Source organism: Macaca thibetana, chromosome 5 (assembly GCF_024542745.1).
Source record: "Macaca thibetana thibetana isolate TM-01 chromosome 5, ASM2454274v1, whole genome shotgun sequence".
NCBI lineage: Eukaryota > Metazoa > Chordata > Mammalia > Primates > Cercopithecidae > Macaca > Macaca thibetana.
This window is the reverse complement of record NC_065582.1, coordinates 36,891,414-36,906,911: the sequence shown is the minus strand read 5'-3', so window position 1 is coordinate 36,906,911 and position 15,498 is coordinate 36,891,414. Positions and strand designations below refer to the sequence as shown.

Here is a 15,498-nt window from a genome sequence, read left to right as displayed (position 1 = left end):
GTAAAATGATATATATTGAAAAAAACTGAAGATAAATTTCTTCTAATCATGGAACTGTTAATTAAAAGAATAACGTAGCTACCTCAGAATGTGCCTATTCGCCTTTAGCTTTCACTGGAGATGACTGTAGTTGAGAAAAAGAAAAGTAAATTGTCTGAGTTGCTAGTTCCTTGCAGCATTCAAGTATAATTGATGCTAATTTTGTGAAGTACTACTTAAATAACTACTTGCAATTGCCCTAAATATCCTTTGCCAGTAGCTCTTTCTGTTTTTTCTTTTTTAACCTTTCAGTTTGCCTGAGAGAGTTGAAACTACCTGAAATCTTTGATCACTCAATTTTAACCAAATTTAGGCATTTCAAAAAATCGAATTCCCCTTTAAGACTACAAATTTTTTTTTTCTTTTTTTAGAGGGAGTCTTGCTCTGTCGCCCAGGCTGGAGTGCAGTGGCGCGATCTGAGCTCACTGCAAGCTCTGCCTCCCGGGTTCACGCCATTCTCCTGCCTCAGCCTCCCAAGTAGCTGGGACTACAGGAGCCCACCACCACACCCGGCTATTTGTTAAATATTTTTTTTAGTAGAGACGGGGTTTCACCGTATTAGCCAGGATGGTCTCAATCTCCTGACCTCGTGATCTGCCCCCCTCGGCCTCCCAAAGTGCTGGGATTACAGGCGTGAGCCACCGCACCCGGCCAAGACTACAAATTTTTACATCAGCTAAGACTATCCAGTTGTGAGGAGGCTATTTTCTGATCAGGAGACCAGTTGTATTTTGCGTTATTTCAAAGCTTTCCCAAGGTCACAGTTCCTTTACTATTTTTACAGTATAGCAGGACCTATTAAAATAGGACAATGCAAACAATTTTTTGAGGACTTTCATTAAATTCAGTTCTATGTTCCCACTTGAAGGTTTCCTGTTCAACAGGTTTCCCAGCATAAATGGGCCTTTATAATAAATTGTCAAGTGGTCACCATAATGTACAGGAAACTACAAAGTTCAGCTTTGTTTTCATGAAATAAAGTTTGACTCTTAGTAGTTTATGTATGTTAAGTGAGAACTGTTTGTTAGTCTGGTATCAGCTCTGGTAGGGAAAAAGGAGACTAGAAATACGAGGAAAGTAGGTCCAGTCTGAATACCATAACTCTACTCTTGTGCAGTTAGTTGGTTAGTATGCCATCAGAACTAAGAATTCTGGGTGTTTTAAACAAGTGAAACTGTTCCACAAGAACCAAAACCACAGTTTTGTTTGGGTCCAAGCTAAGCTTTACCATAAACTCTGTCAAAGATTGCATGAATTGTTGATTCATAAGGAAGATGTAAGAGGAAAAGGATACCATTTTGTTGATTTTAAAAGTAACTTTCTATGACTAACGACTTCCATATCACTTTCCCTTTGGTACAGGTGTATATGTTCATATAAATAACTTACGGGTGACATGTACACCTAGCTGGTATAGGGCACATAGGAAGAAGAACGTAAGCCACATACATCTCACTACATCTTGGAGCTTTGATTATTGACGTTCTATTAACAGCAAACTGTAAAAACTTTTTTTTTTTCCAAATGAGTGTAAAGCATTATAGAGTAGTGAGAGGAAAGGTTACTTTAATCTTGCTGGCCTTCCTGAAAAGTTTTTAAATTATGAAGCCTTAGAATAATGAATAAAGTACTCAAGATAAATTATTTATATATGCTACTTTACTGTTATTCTCTTCCTAAATGATTTCTGATTCTACGTTAGGAAGCTTTTTATAAAAACTGCCTAAGGCTTTAGGCAGATAATTATTCTTTCCTTTGAGGAATATATACTTATTATGACTAGACATTCAGCTCTTAAGAAAGGCACAGGGTAGGCTGTCTTCTTCACCCTGTATCCCCAACTCCTTGCATAGTTTTCTTTCTTGAGACAGAGTCTCACTCTGTTGCTCAGGCCCAGCTAAGTTTTGTGCGTTTAGTAGAGATGGGATTTCACCATGTATATCAGGCTGGTCTCAAACTCCTTCAGTATACGTAGTTCTGCCCGTATCGGCTTCCCAAAGTGCTGGGATTACAGGCGTGGGCCACTGTGCCAGGCTTCCTTGCATAGTTCTTAATTCAAAGGAGTCATGTATAAAAATTTTTTTGTTTTTGATCCAAAATTCAAATGCAGAAAAATATTCAGTGCTTGCACTGCAATTTCATTTGAATGAGTTACAAAAGAGGCAGTATACTTATAACTTACTCTAAATTAATGTCAGGATGTTACCTAAGACATTAGTTTACAGAAGAGTGACCAGTTTTTAAAATTAGACAAATCACCATGTTGCAACCATGACTAAAATAATTGATTCACACAGATGGCCAATGGATGCCAATATCATTAGGTGAGAGATTAATGGAAAACAGACTATTTCCATAATACCAAAGTATTACCCTAGAAATGGCTCAATTTGAAAGGGGAAAAAGTACCATTAATAAGAAGAGATTTGTGCTTACAACCTAAACTGTGATCAAATTTAAAATCATGAATAATCGTAATCATTGTGCCTTAGTTATAATGAGATATAAATTACACAGTATCACATATTTCTGCTGGAATTGTTCAGTCTGCAGTGAATCAAGTATTTTACCTTAAATTCCAGTGTGCAGAAGATACAGGGGGTTAAGGAATAAGTTAAATGTTACCAAGAAAAATCAACTGGACAAATCCAGAATCTGAGACATTCTACAACATAATTGTCTTGGTCTCTTCAAAAAGTCCATCACAAAAGAAAAAAAAATAGTAATACCGTTAGAAAACAAAAGATTTGAGATCATAATTCAAAGAAAGTAGCTATATAAGACATTTGGAGGAACAACTGAGTCACTTGAGTGTGTATTTGACACTGCTAGGAGCTTTTTTTTTTTAGGTATGATATTATATTGTGGTAATGTAGGGGAACAGCTTTATTGGGAATGCATGCCTAAACTGCTGAAAGCCAAAGTGGCATGATGTCTGCAGTTTACTTTTAAATGACTCAGCAAAAATACATTCATATGTATTCACATATATAGAGAGAAAGATGTCAAAGAAAATATGGCAAAATGTTAGCAATTGTTGAGATAAGTGGGTAGATACATGGGGTTCCATAGTAATAGTCTTTTACATTTTCTTTTTAAAAATGTTTTTCACAATAGCATTTTTTTGTTAAAAAGGATATTTGGTCCAGAAAGGCAGTAGGACCCACTAAATCTTTCCTCTTGCACCAGGGTTGCAATCAGAGGCTTTTCTTGGTATAGACAGTGACACCACTTGCTCCACTCCTAGAAATACTAGAATTTCTCCTCTAGCATGGGAGATGATTTGTATTTGGAAACAGAAATTCAAGTAAGCATAAAGTTGAGCAGTTTGTCAGTAAAGAGTACAGGACAAGTGAAGAGGCAGAAATAGTTTAGGATAGGACTATGTAAAAAAGTTCCATATAGGAAAACATGCATTCACTAAACTAGACCTTTTTCTCTTGTTTTTCTCCTCAGCCCATTTCCAAATTGAAGCTTTTCAAAAAACTTACTATATTTACTACAGGCATGTGCCACCATGCCCAACTAATTTTTGTATTTTTTGTAGAGATGGGTTTCGCCATGTTGCCCAGGCTGGGCTCAAACTCCTAGGCTCAAGCGATCCTCTCGCCTCAGCCTCCCAAAGTGCTGGATTACAGGTATGAGCCACTGTTCCCGGCCCCAAATTAATGCTTTCTAAATAGCTATTTGAAAGTTCAAGGGAAGTTAAATTCAAAAACAAAACACTAGCTTTCTTTTAGCCTAATAAGGATAGTTTTTTACTGTCTCAGTTTTTTTGCCCTCTTGTAAATAAGCATATACTACTAATCTGTACTATAGATTTTTTTAAATGAAGCTGCTAAGAGCTTTATTTACTATAACAAGACTGCTTAAAAATAAGTATTTATACATTAGTAATTTTTTAATAATGGTTATTTCCAATCCAAAAATATATTTTATGAGATGGCCATGTTTTCCCTAATTCGTACTTCTAAAACTAATAAAATTGCTTAACTCTTTAAAGCATTCCTCAAATAAGTAATGGATATCTATTTATATTGTTCTCAAATTCTCTTTTTCCTATTCCCCCACCCCATCTCAGATAAGAACAAAGAAAATCCTATGGATTAAAATTTTCTGACTAGTTTGTATCAATAACAGAAGTAGCAAAAAGCCCAGGCAATGTTGGGAGAATTGAGTTTTAACCATGGCAATGGTTACTATATAATCACTAGTACTATCGAGTGAGTTTTTTTTAAAAATGTAAGTTTAAATAGTCATGAGTATTTGCTGAATGACCGCTCAGCTTGCCTGTGTTGACTTTCATTCACCACCTGATTCCACTAACACCTTGAAGAGGGTCAGATGATTCCTGAAGTGGGCACTAACAATTTCTTTCTTCTCAAAATTTTGTTTCTCTGAAAAGGCTCACCATATTTTCTCTGTGAAGCTTAGTTAGCATTTTTCTCCAATGAAGCCAGCCATAAAATGAGAAGAAAAAAAATTCGTTAGAAATAGCAAATGAACAGCTATGTCTAATGACAAAATTTTGTGTGTGTCTATAAGAGACCTTGCCTAAACTCACAATGGAAAGGCAAGTATTAAAGCTTCATAGTAGGCTGTGGCCCTAACTTGCCCCTTTGTCCTTTTAAAAAAAATACAATGACATACTAAGAGGCTGTTGTGCTGTCTTCGAGTTTTCAAGCTTTTGGAGTCACTATTTATGCTTATGACTAGAGCAATGAAAACAAGTCTTTTTTCCCCAAACACAAGTAGCTTCAGTCCAAGCCACTCCAGACTTCCTTGCCAGTGACCTCAACACTGACCTTGATTTATTCTAGGAAGAACTCTGCCTGTTTAGTTCTTTTAGCTCATTTTTTTTTTTGTGAATTCCCATTCACTAGTAGTGAACTAACTTCAACGATTAATTTCATTTCTAGTCTGCTGACTTTTCATTATTATGATTTTGTTTTTCCTTACAGTAGCCTCTTTGGAATCCTGTACACCTAGCTTATGGAAACGCTTTAGCCCAAGCAGTGACAGAGCCAGGTAATTGTCTTATCAAGGCTATAGTTAGTCTTGTTTAAAAGCACGCATCCCCATCTCTTTGGTGTAGCCCTAAAAGAAGTGGAGGATCAAAGCTACATGCTTCGATTCTCAGTCCTCTTTGCCTGATTACTTTATCAAATTTCTGAAGAAAGAACTCAGTCCATCCCTTTTCTTCCCAAACCATGACAAAGCTGGAGTTGTTTTTCAGTCCAACACTGAGCCACATTGCTCTGGGTCGAACATCAGCATGTCTTCTGAAAGGTTTCGCTTAATTGATCTGTACAAGTCTACATTTCTTGGGTTCACCTAAAATCTTACGATACCTGGCTGTTCCCTTCATGCACTCTTGCATCTTAACTCACTGGTACTATCAAGTAGGTTATTTTTTAAATATAAGTTTAAATGGTCATGAGTATTTGCTGAATGACCGGTCAACTTACCCATGTTGACTTTTACCACGTGATTCCATTAACATCTTGAAGAGGATCAGGCTTCAAAGAGCTTGGATCTAGAAGATTTGCTTCTGGCCCATAGAAGCCTCTTGAGGGCAAGAACTGTTTTGAACATGTTTGTAGCCCTCCTCGTGCTTTGCACATAATGGTCACTCAGTGTTTTCAATAATGATAATTAGCATTGCTGGGGCACTTAGCCTTCAATGACTGGAGGCCCACTGGTAACATTTGCTGGTGATGAAAATCACGAGCAATGTGAAAATATGTTGACTACTAACTGCTGTCGAGCCTTGAAGATAAATACTACAAAGATGTGAAGTTGAATAAGACAGGCTTGCCCTTAAACTTTTGGGTTTAATGGGGAGAAAGTTCTTACAAATCATAAGGAACGAATGGTCAGGAGAAGGGAGGGATCAGTATGGAGAACATACGATTAGTGGTTGAGGATGGAAGCAGCCAGCCTTCAGCTCCAGACTGGAATGTCTTAATTCTGAGCACTTGTGTTTGTTGGGTGGAGAAGAGGGCATTTTACCATTCTACCATGGCAGCTAGGTCAGTGAAGATGGTCCTATCCATGTTGCCAAACTAAATCTCACATAAATCTTAAATATAGTACAATATTATTTCTGTGGAGCCTTTGAATCTTAATACCTTTTTTCCCCCCACCAGACATTCTAACATAGAATGCTTGACTCCTTTTTCCCCAGTGGCACTAGAATATATTTGGACAGTTGAAGTGGCAGAATTCGACTGAAGCTTCTAGGTCATTAGAGTCATTGTTGGCTAGAACATTTAGCAATTTATATGACCGTAGTTTTGATTTAGAGGTCAGCCTAACTACTGCCATTTTTTAGAAGGAAAATAAATTAATAGCTAGTTAGCCTACCTGTTGAAGTGTGTGGATTCTAACTACAGGCACACAAGGACTGGGTTGCATGGGTGTTTCAAGGTTACCCAGGGGAGACAGAGTCTACAAACACAGCTTTCTGGAATTGGAAGGCAATTCTGGTAGGGAAGTTCTTTTTTTTTGAGACTCTGTTGCCCAGGTTGGAATGCAGTGGCACGATCTTGGCTCACTGCAGCCTCCGCCTCCTGGGTTCAAGCAATCCTCCTGTCTCAGCATCCTGAGTAGTTGGGATTACAAGGTGCCCGCCACCATGCCCAGCCAATTTTTTATATTTTAGCAGAAACAGGGTTTCACCATATGGTCAGGCTAGTTTTGAACTCCTGACCTCAGGTGATCCACCTGCCTTGGCCTCCCAAAGTGCTGGGATTACAAGTGTGAGCCACTGTACCCAGCCTGGTAAGTTCCTTATTATAGCATCTATTTTTGCAATCTAATGAAGAAGAAATTGACTGATTGTGACAGAGAATACACACGCATACACATAAAATGTGTCTTCCTTGGTTATCTCAAGAACTTTAGCTAAAAGTAGAATAGTATATGACTTTTGTTAAAAACCTTGATGCCAATAAAAAACTGAGGATAAGTCATAATTTCCATGGGCCCCTTTCTCCCTTTATGTTCTGTCCGTGCTCCAGCCTTCTGGGTTAGCCCTCTGATTTCTTCATGGTGCCCCTACCCAGCGTGCTGCACAGGACAAAGGGCTGTCAATCATTGTGAACACGAAATGTGAGACAGGTCTCAGTCCATTTAGGAAGCTTATTTTGCCAAGGTTAAGGACACACCCATGACACAGCCTCAGGAATTCCTGATGACATTTGTCCAAGGTGATCAGGGCACAGCTTGGTTTTATACATTTTAGGGAGACATGAGACACCAATATATGTAAGATGTACATTGGTTCGGTCCAGAAAAGCAAGACAAGTCGAAGCAGTGGGGGCTTCCAAGTCATAGGTAGATAAGAGACAAATGGTTGCATACTTTTGAGTCTCTGATTAGTCTCTTACTCAATATACAATTTATGTGTGAGGGTGGGTATAGGAATAGTCACATGCCTTAGTCTGGCTTAGTGAAACAACAGGGCAAAGGAAGCCATCAGATATGCATTTGTCTCACATGAACAGAGGGATGATGACTTTGAGTTCTGTCTGTCCTTTGTCCACAAGGGATTTCCTTGTGTGCAAATGTGTGGGAGGTATGTAGCTTTTTAATCTGTGTAGCTATCTCATTTAGGAATAGCACGAGAGGCAGATTTGCACAACAACACATTTTCCAGCTCAACTTTTCTCTTTGGCTTAGTGATTTGGGGGTCTCAAAATTTATTTTCCTTTCACATTTCCCCCTTTTTCTTTTTAAAATCTTTCAGATAAAGCATTTTAGAAGAAAATTAGTCTCTGGTCTCAGGTTTTATCTAATCTCTCATGGCTAAGATGGTTCATTCCTAGATGGGTAGGTCCCATGTTATTAGGAAAGCTCATTTTTAGCAGGTTGTGAAGCCTCACATCCTACAAAAAGAAAACAGGGGGAGGAAGGGAGAAAATAACAAAAAACAAATGAGGATCTTGGGAAATCAGTATAGGCCATATTATTCTGAAGTCTGTACATTAGTAGGCAGCAGGTATAAAAGTGGTTTATGGATGTAAATAGGTCACTGTTATTTTCTTCTAAAGTTATAGCTTCGGTTTTCATGGCTTTAAGAAAGTACAGCTTAATTTTTAGTGATTTCAAATCAGGAAAAATAGGAACAAAAGGAAAGGAAAGAAAAAATTGAAAACATTATTTTGGAGACTTATAGCCATTAAAAATTTTAGAATTCAGTCCAAACTGTAGAAAATAATAAAAAGGGAAAAACATTAGGCAAGACTAGAATCTAATAACAGATATACTGCAGTTTATTTTGAAATGTAATTCTTTCTCTAGTCCCATTTTCACTAAAGATACATCAAAGACAAATTCATTTACAAAATAAGTTTTAGTCTTATTATACTTCGCTGGAGTATTTGCATAAAGTCAGCATGGATAATTGTTTGCCATATAGGCTCCTATTTTTTTTTTTAATTGGCTTTGCTGGAACTTTATTCCATAAGGAATCTCAGATTCAACTTTAATGCCTTAAGTGCCTGCAAAAATTGTATTAATTGGGTGAATTCCTCACCTTGAGGTCCCAAGAAAACCTGGGGCTCCTGGGCCTGTCTGAAAGTGACATTCTTTACTTACCACAGGGACTGTGTAGACAGGGTATGAGGCCAGCTTTCCCAAGGGGCTTTTATTGGCCCTATAAGTCAACTTTGATTCCTTAAAGGAGACTGTTTATATCTGAAAGCATGCCATTCCAGTCAAAACCAGTGATTCCAATTGTGTCCTGTTACAAAAGAAAACATTGTTATTGAACTTATGCAAATAAGTCTATTGTCATATGTTAAGAATTCAGCTAGTTTCCAAATTTTGGAGAAATTAGAATTATGCTCCAAATTTTGTTTATAGGAGTATACTTAATTGTTAAAAGCTATAAAAAGCTCAATAGTTTTCTTGACTCTGAAAAACAAAGAATCAGCAATGTTTTAAGCAAAAAATCATAAAAGAATTACTTCAGTCTTCTATTAGTTCAGTCCTGCAGTTAACTCCTGTTTGGCTTGATATTCATGAACATTTCAGCTCTCCATGAGAGTCTTGGGAGGTTTTCCTCTATTCTAGTGTTGCAATACCCAAAGTTATCAGAAACCTGCATTCAAAAGCACCTGTCAGAGTCCTATAGCTGATTATAAAACCAACTTTAAAAAAGAATAAAAGTAAAACAACTCTGGATGACAAAAGTCTTAGAACAATCATAGTTAAAGACACAACTGACAAAGAAATTTGGTTACTTCTGTGGCACACAGTGACTTTACATAATAACCATAATTACTACCAATAATATATGCTAAGACATAACAGAATCACAGGAATTTCACACAATTCTGGAATACATACTAATAACACATTTATATAAATATAAACCAAATAAAGTTAAACACTTTCATATTTGACAATACTTCTTGTATGATTTTATTATATCAAATAAGCCAAATGCATCTCTTTTGACTTCAGGGGACTAACATAAAAAAATTAATGAGGACCAAAGTTAGAATTTGATTTTGGAGTTTGTCAAATATAAAAAATTTAAAACACTTGATATCACAAAATAGGATCACAGGTCATTGTAAAATAAGTCATTCATTTAGCCAAAGTGATAACTTAAAGATTACAAAAAAAAAGTTAAAACCTTTATTCTTTGAGAGAGGAAACTTAATTTCCCAAACATTAAGACTGAATAAAGACAGCATACGGCCAATTAAATTTGTTTTTCAAAATTTTGTAAACAACCTATAAAATTTTAACCATCTTGACCATAAGAAATAATTTCCACAAGCCTTTTATAACCTTTATACCTTTTATTAAGGAGCAAGCTAATGCACCAAGAAAACCTTGTCAATCTGACACAGAGGCCGATATGCTGGTCTTGCATTAGTGTGCCTTTGACATTAATAGTTAATTTATAGAGAAACTCACCTGACTTTATCTCTCAAAATCAGCCCTTACTCACTTGCCTGCCTCTTCTGTGATAGTCCCTGGCCTTGAGGAGTTGAATAGCTTTAATTTCTGGCCCTGTGTCTCATGAATGCAATTTATTTTGATTGGCATCTTCTACTGGGTCTGAAGATGAGGCTTTAACTGCTGTCATTGTTTAAGATTTAGCAGGACTTGGTGTCCTTTTTAGACCAAGGAGTCAAAACCCTGTAACTTAATGGCATAAGGACTTTTAAAGCACATATAGAAAGCTAGACAGATATAAATGTAATAGCCTTAATTAAAAATATTTTTCAATTTTTCTAAGAAAAGCAAAACTTAATGATATCAAAATTATTTTGATAAACATAAAATCCGTTCGTTAGGCCAGTTACCCAAAGGTAAAAGAAAAGACCCTCTACAGTGCGTGCAAATGTTGGTTCCTCTGGGGAGTCCATTTAGATAACCATCAAGTCAAAACTAATGAAAAGGGTACTTGAATTAGTTAGACATAGGAAGTGTTTCCTAATTCATAGTGAAAATTTTCTGATTTGTAAAACAATTTAAAGCCAAGAGCACAGAATATTAGGTTGGAAGGAAGCATTTCCTTTAAGATAAAACATTTTTAGCATCAGGCCACAAAAAACAGTTGGAACCCAAAGAAATAAAACTTATGGGAGCTGAAAATGAGTTGAAGGATAGAGTTAGCATTTTAGGCCTTTCAAATGGGGAGAGAAAGCTGAAAACAGAGAGATGCAATAAAAGTTTAAACTTTGGATTAAAAACATTAAAATCTCTTGTAATTTTATTAATTGTAAATCAACACCTTGAGAAAATTTCATTGTTCTACCCAATTCTTTAGTATATAAATGTCTTTTTTTTAAAAAAAATCAAAACCCAATCTCTAGAAAGACCATTATAAACAATTTCCCTTAATTATAAACAACTTGATCATATACAAGTATTTTCCATAAATCCTCTTGTTATGACCTACACAGACCATTCATGACATGCTTGGACTTTCTGGTTTGTCCTGAACATCCTTTTTTCTTAAACAAACAGTCATTTTATTCTAAGGCAGAAATCTACCATATAAAATTATTTCTCATATAAAATTATTTTCCTTTTAACCTTTCTTGCTGAAAATACCTGTTATATTTATAACTTCCTTTACCTTGCTTTTATTTACTGGTTACTTTTACCTTATTTCATAAATAACTTTTAAATAACCTTTGAATTAGACAAAAATTATTTTCCTTTAAATAAGAACACACTTCTTTTTTAGAAACAATATTTTCCTATATTTCTTTTAAAAATTGGAAATGACTCAGACATTTAATGAGTATCCATTATTTAACTTAATATAACTTTAGATTCTAACTTATATGACAAGTTTATTTACAAGGATTTATTCATTACATTTACCTAATTAATTTTTAAATTTTTACCCAGATTACTTATGAAAACTGTGATAGTTACCATTTAATGTTATTTCCCAGTTAATCATTTTTATAGTCTGTGAATTTCAGGTTTTCCTAAGAACCTTACAGTTAGATAAATATTTTCTTCCTTCCTTCCTTACTTCCTTCCTTCCTTCCTTCCTCCCTCCCTCCCTCCCTCCCTCCCTTCCTCCCTCCCTTCCTTCCTTTTTGCCAATAACTCAGAATTTAGCTGTTTCCATTAACTGAACAATATTAAATGCCTTATTTATCAAATTTTGCACAAGCAAAGATAATTTTCCTTCATGCTGCATTCATAGCTTTATAACCCTCATGCCAAATTTTGACATCTAGCAGAGATAAATATGAAATCATTTTACCAATAAATTTTAACAATAATGTATGTTGACAATTCTGGAGCCATTTCTAATTTCTAGTTCATGAATGCCTTTAAAATCAGCTTATTTATTAAAGATTTACTTAAATTACATGAACTTGAAATAGCATTTGACTTAAAGTCTCTATTTTTTTCTGATAAGGTATTTGATTGAAAGCAACCTTTTTTCTTTAAGCCAATTAATTACACCTCTTTTATATATTTTTAGCAATGAAACATGTATGATATATAAATGTATAGATATATTAGACACGCAGACAGAAGTAGATCTTATAGGTTCATAAGACCTTTTTTTACTTCTATTTTAGACTTCCAATTTCTTGGTAGCCTGTTTTATTACCCTAGGCAGTTGTCAGCTAGATAGCTCTAAATTTGTACATTAAAGGAACTCTTGGGTGAAAAATCAGATAGTTAAATTTACATCTAAAGGTACAGAGAGAAACAGTCTGATGAAAGTAGAGGGAGATTAAAAACAAATGAAAAAATCAAACATAAAATTATAGAAATCTATCATAGGATTATATAAGAAGACCAATTTTATTTAGATAGGTAGTTCTAAACTGGATCTCTGAGCTCTGGACTGAGCCCACACTGAATCCTGGGTCTCCAAAAATAGAATTATGAGGCTAAGACCACATGATGCTTTTACGGTGTATCCTCCTTTTTTTTTTTTTAACAAAGACATTTCCCTAAGTGTCTAAACCATACTCTTACTTACTTTAAATGCCCAAGCGTAACCTCTGTTATAGTAACTATTTTAGTGAAAAAGAAGAAGAGGGAGAAGGAGAAGAAGGAGAGGAGAAGAAGAAAAAGGAGAGGAGAAGGAGAAGGAGGGGGAGGAGAAGAAGAAGGAGAAGGAAAAGAAGGAGAGGAAGAGGAAGAGGAAGAAGAAAGGAGAAGAAGAAGGAGAAGGAAAAGAAGGAGAAGGAGAGGAAGAGGAAGAAGAAAGAAGAAGGAGAAGGAGGAGGAGAAGGAGGAGGAGAAAGAGGAAGAGAAGGAGAAGGAGGAGGAGAAGGAGGAGAAGAAGAAGAACCAGGTAACATAATACAAAAGCAAGGAGTTTAAGACCTGAGATGAACTTGTCTGTTTACACTCTTGGGATTCCATAAGGAAAAACAGAGGTTTCTCCCCAAAAGAGAGTCTGGCACCTTCTCTGTTTTCTTTAAGGAATGCCTGTTAGAAACTGACAGGCTGTTAGAAACTATTTTAGGTTCCTCATGCAGCAGAGGGTGGCAAGAAAAAGGAGAGACAGCAGAAACAAATGAAAACACAGATTCAGTCCACTGAGAAGAAAAAAAAACTTGCTAAAAACAAACAAACCAAGGTCCTAGGAGAGAAAAAAACAAAACAAAACATGATGGCCTTTAAAATACAGACACACACACATACAGACACAACACACACAAACACATCTTAGATGTTAGCTTTTAATTAAGCTGACTTTTAACCATTAAGCTCCCTTAAAAAAATTCTTTTAAATCTCATTACCATATTTTAGCTAGGACACATTGCTGATATTTCAAAAGTAACACGAATACCAAACCAGAAAGGGCTTGATTTAGGAACCAAACCCAGGCTGATGTGATGGAAAAAAAAGGGGCATAACCTTAGTTACCAAACTGCAGCATGAGGTGACAGCCATTGCTCTTTTAGTTTGGCTTGGCTAGTAAAAAAACAAACAAACAAAAAAAGTGGCCTTGTTATATAATTAAAGCCCTTTAGGTAATCTAAACAAAAAATCTTTCCCTTTTTTTCCTTTTGCTGGCCGTTTTTTCTTTTTCCCTTTTTTTCTTTTTCAGTTGTGGGAATTTAGCCAGTTCAGAGGCCTTGTTCCCCACAATTTGGACTTTCCTTTGGATTTCCTCAAGGCCGATAGAGTTGGTCAAACCCAATGGGAAAAAATAAAATAAAATTAAATTAAATTAAAATAAAAACAAACAAGCAACAAGAACAAAAACAGCTAAGCAAATCAAACAGTTGCACAATTTATGTGATTACTGAGTACTCTAATGGTAAGGAGAAATTAAGACCAGCTGGTTGTGAATCTTAACTTTAGCTAAGACAGAACCCTGATTCAGCTACTTACCTAAGAATGGGTCTCAGGCTGAAGACTGCTCTCTACCATCCTAGAAGCAGGAAAAATCTCAAATTGTTTTGAAGTCAGCTCAGACTCCACAAAAGAGTTACCTGCCTTCCATTGTCATGGAAGTAGGAAAACTTGCCCTCCTTGTTGGAAGCAAGTGAAACTCCAGAAGAGGGGTTGTACAGCCAAGTAAACTTTAGATCTTGACCAAATTTGGGGAGATCAGGGATTCTCTAAACGGGAGGTTCCCAGGCCTCAGCCAAGTATCTTATTGGTTTGAGTCATAAAGATAGCTCAAGCTGGTACTAAGCACGAATAAGAAATTTGTCAAAGGTCAGGGGAACCTCCACTCAGAATCCCTTTGTGGTTGTCAATTGTGAACCCAAAATATCTGAGACAGGTCTCAGTCAACTTAGAAAGTTTATTTGGCCAGGACTCTATAGTGGTGATTGGTTGTTTCATTATGGATGGAGGGGATGATGGTAACCTTATTATCAAAAAGAGGTTCGTGTCTGAGGCAGAACTAGATGAATGGCGCAAAAGGAGGAAAGAAGAATGGGAGAAAGTTCGAAAACCTGAAGATCCAGAAGAATGTCCAGAGGAGGTTTGTGACTCTTGATCTCTATATGAAAGGCTACAGGAACAGAAGGACAGGAAGCAGCAGGAGTATGAAGAACAGTTCAAATTTAAAAACATGGTAAGAGGCTTAGATGAAGATGAGACTAACTTCCTTGATGGGGTTCCTCGATAGCAGCAACTAATAGAAAAGCAACGAAGAGAAGAAGAACTGAAAGAACTGAAGAAATACAGAAATAACCTCAAGAAGGTTGGAATTTCTCAAGAGAATAAGAAGGAAGTGGAAAAGAAACTGACTGTGAAGCCCATAGAAACCAAGAACAAGTTCTCCCAGGCGAAGCTTTTGGCAGGAGCTGTGAAGCATAAGAGCTCAGAGAGTGGCAACAGTGTGAAAAGATTGAAACTGGACCCTGAGCCAGATGACGAGAATCAGGAGTCCTCATCCTGCAAGTCTCTTGGAAACACTTCCCTGAGTGGCCCCTCCATCCACTGCCCCTCTGCTGCAGTCTGTATCAGCATCCTCCCAGGCCTGGGTGCTGACTCTGGGAGCAGCGACTCCAAGTCCAGCTCAGACAGCGAAGGCACCATCAATGCCACCAGAACGATTGTCTCCTCCGTCTTCTGAACCAACACCTTCCTCGAGGCCCCCTAGTTTCTCTGTCCTTACACAGGGAGCTCCTCCCCAAGGGTAGATCAGACCGTTCATGCCGCCTACAGACATTACATCCCTCAAAAAAAAAAAACCTCCTTTTCCTGCATCCTGTGCACAACATGACATTTTTAACCAATCCAAAAATTTGCCAGAATCCACCTGTGGCCCAAATCATGTTTGTTTTCTCTTTCTACTCCAGCATAGATGACCAAACCTGTCCTGCTGCCACTTTCCTCAATGACACTGGGAGGAGGGCAAGGCCCAGCCAAAGTTCCACTAAAAGTGCCCTAGGAGAATAGGCACTGGCCGACCTGCCAAAGGGTTTGGGATTTATTGCTTTCTGGTTTTTTCTTTTCCCCAACAGCACAAAAAAGTAAGGGCA

General features: G+C 36.8%; 1 protein-coding gene and 1 pseudogene across 1 annotated transcript in view; one reads left to right on the top strand and one right to left on the bottom strand.

Moving 5' to 3' along the window:
• LOC126954972 (peptidyl-prolyl cis-trans isomerase FKBP1A) overlaps nucleotides 1-15,498 on the bottom strand; it is a 1,061,339-nt gene that overhangs the window by 901,707 nt on the left and 144,134 nt on the right. The window lies entirely within an intron of this gene.
• LOC126954969 (PSME3-interacting protein-like) lies at nucleotides 14,103-15,116 on the top strand (annotated as a pseudogene).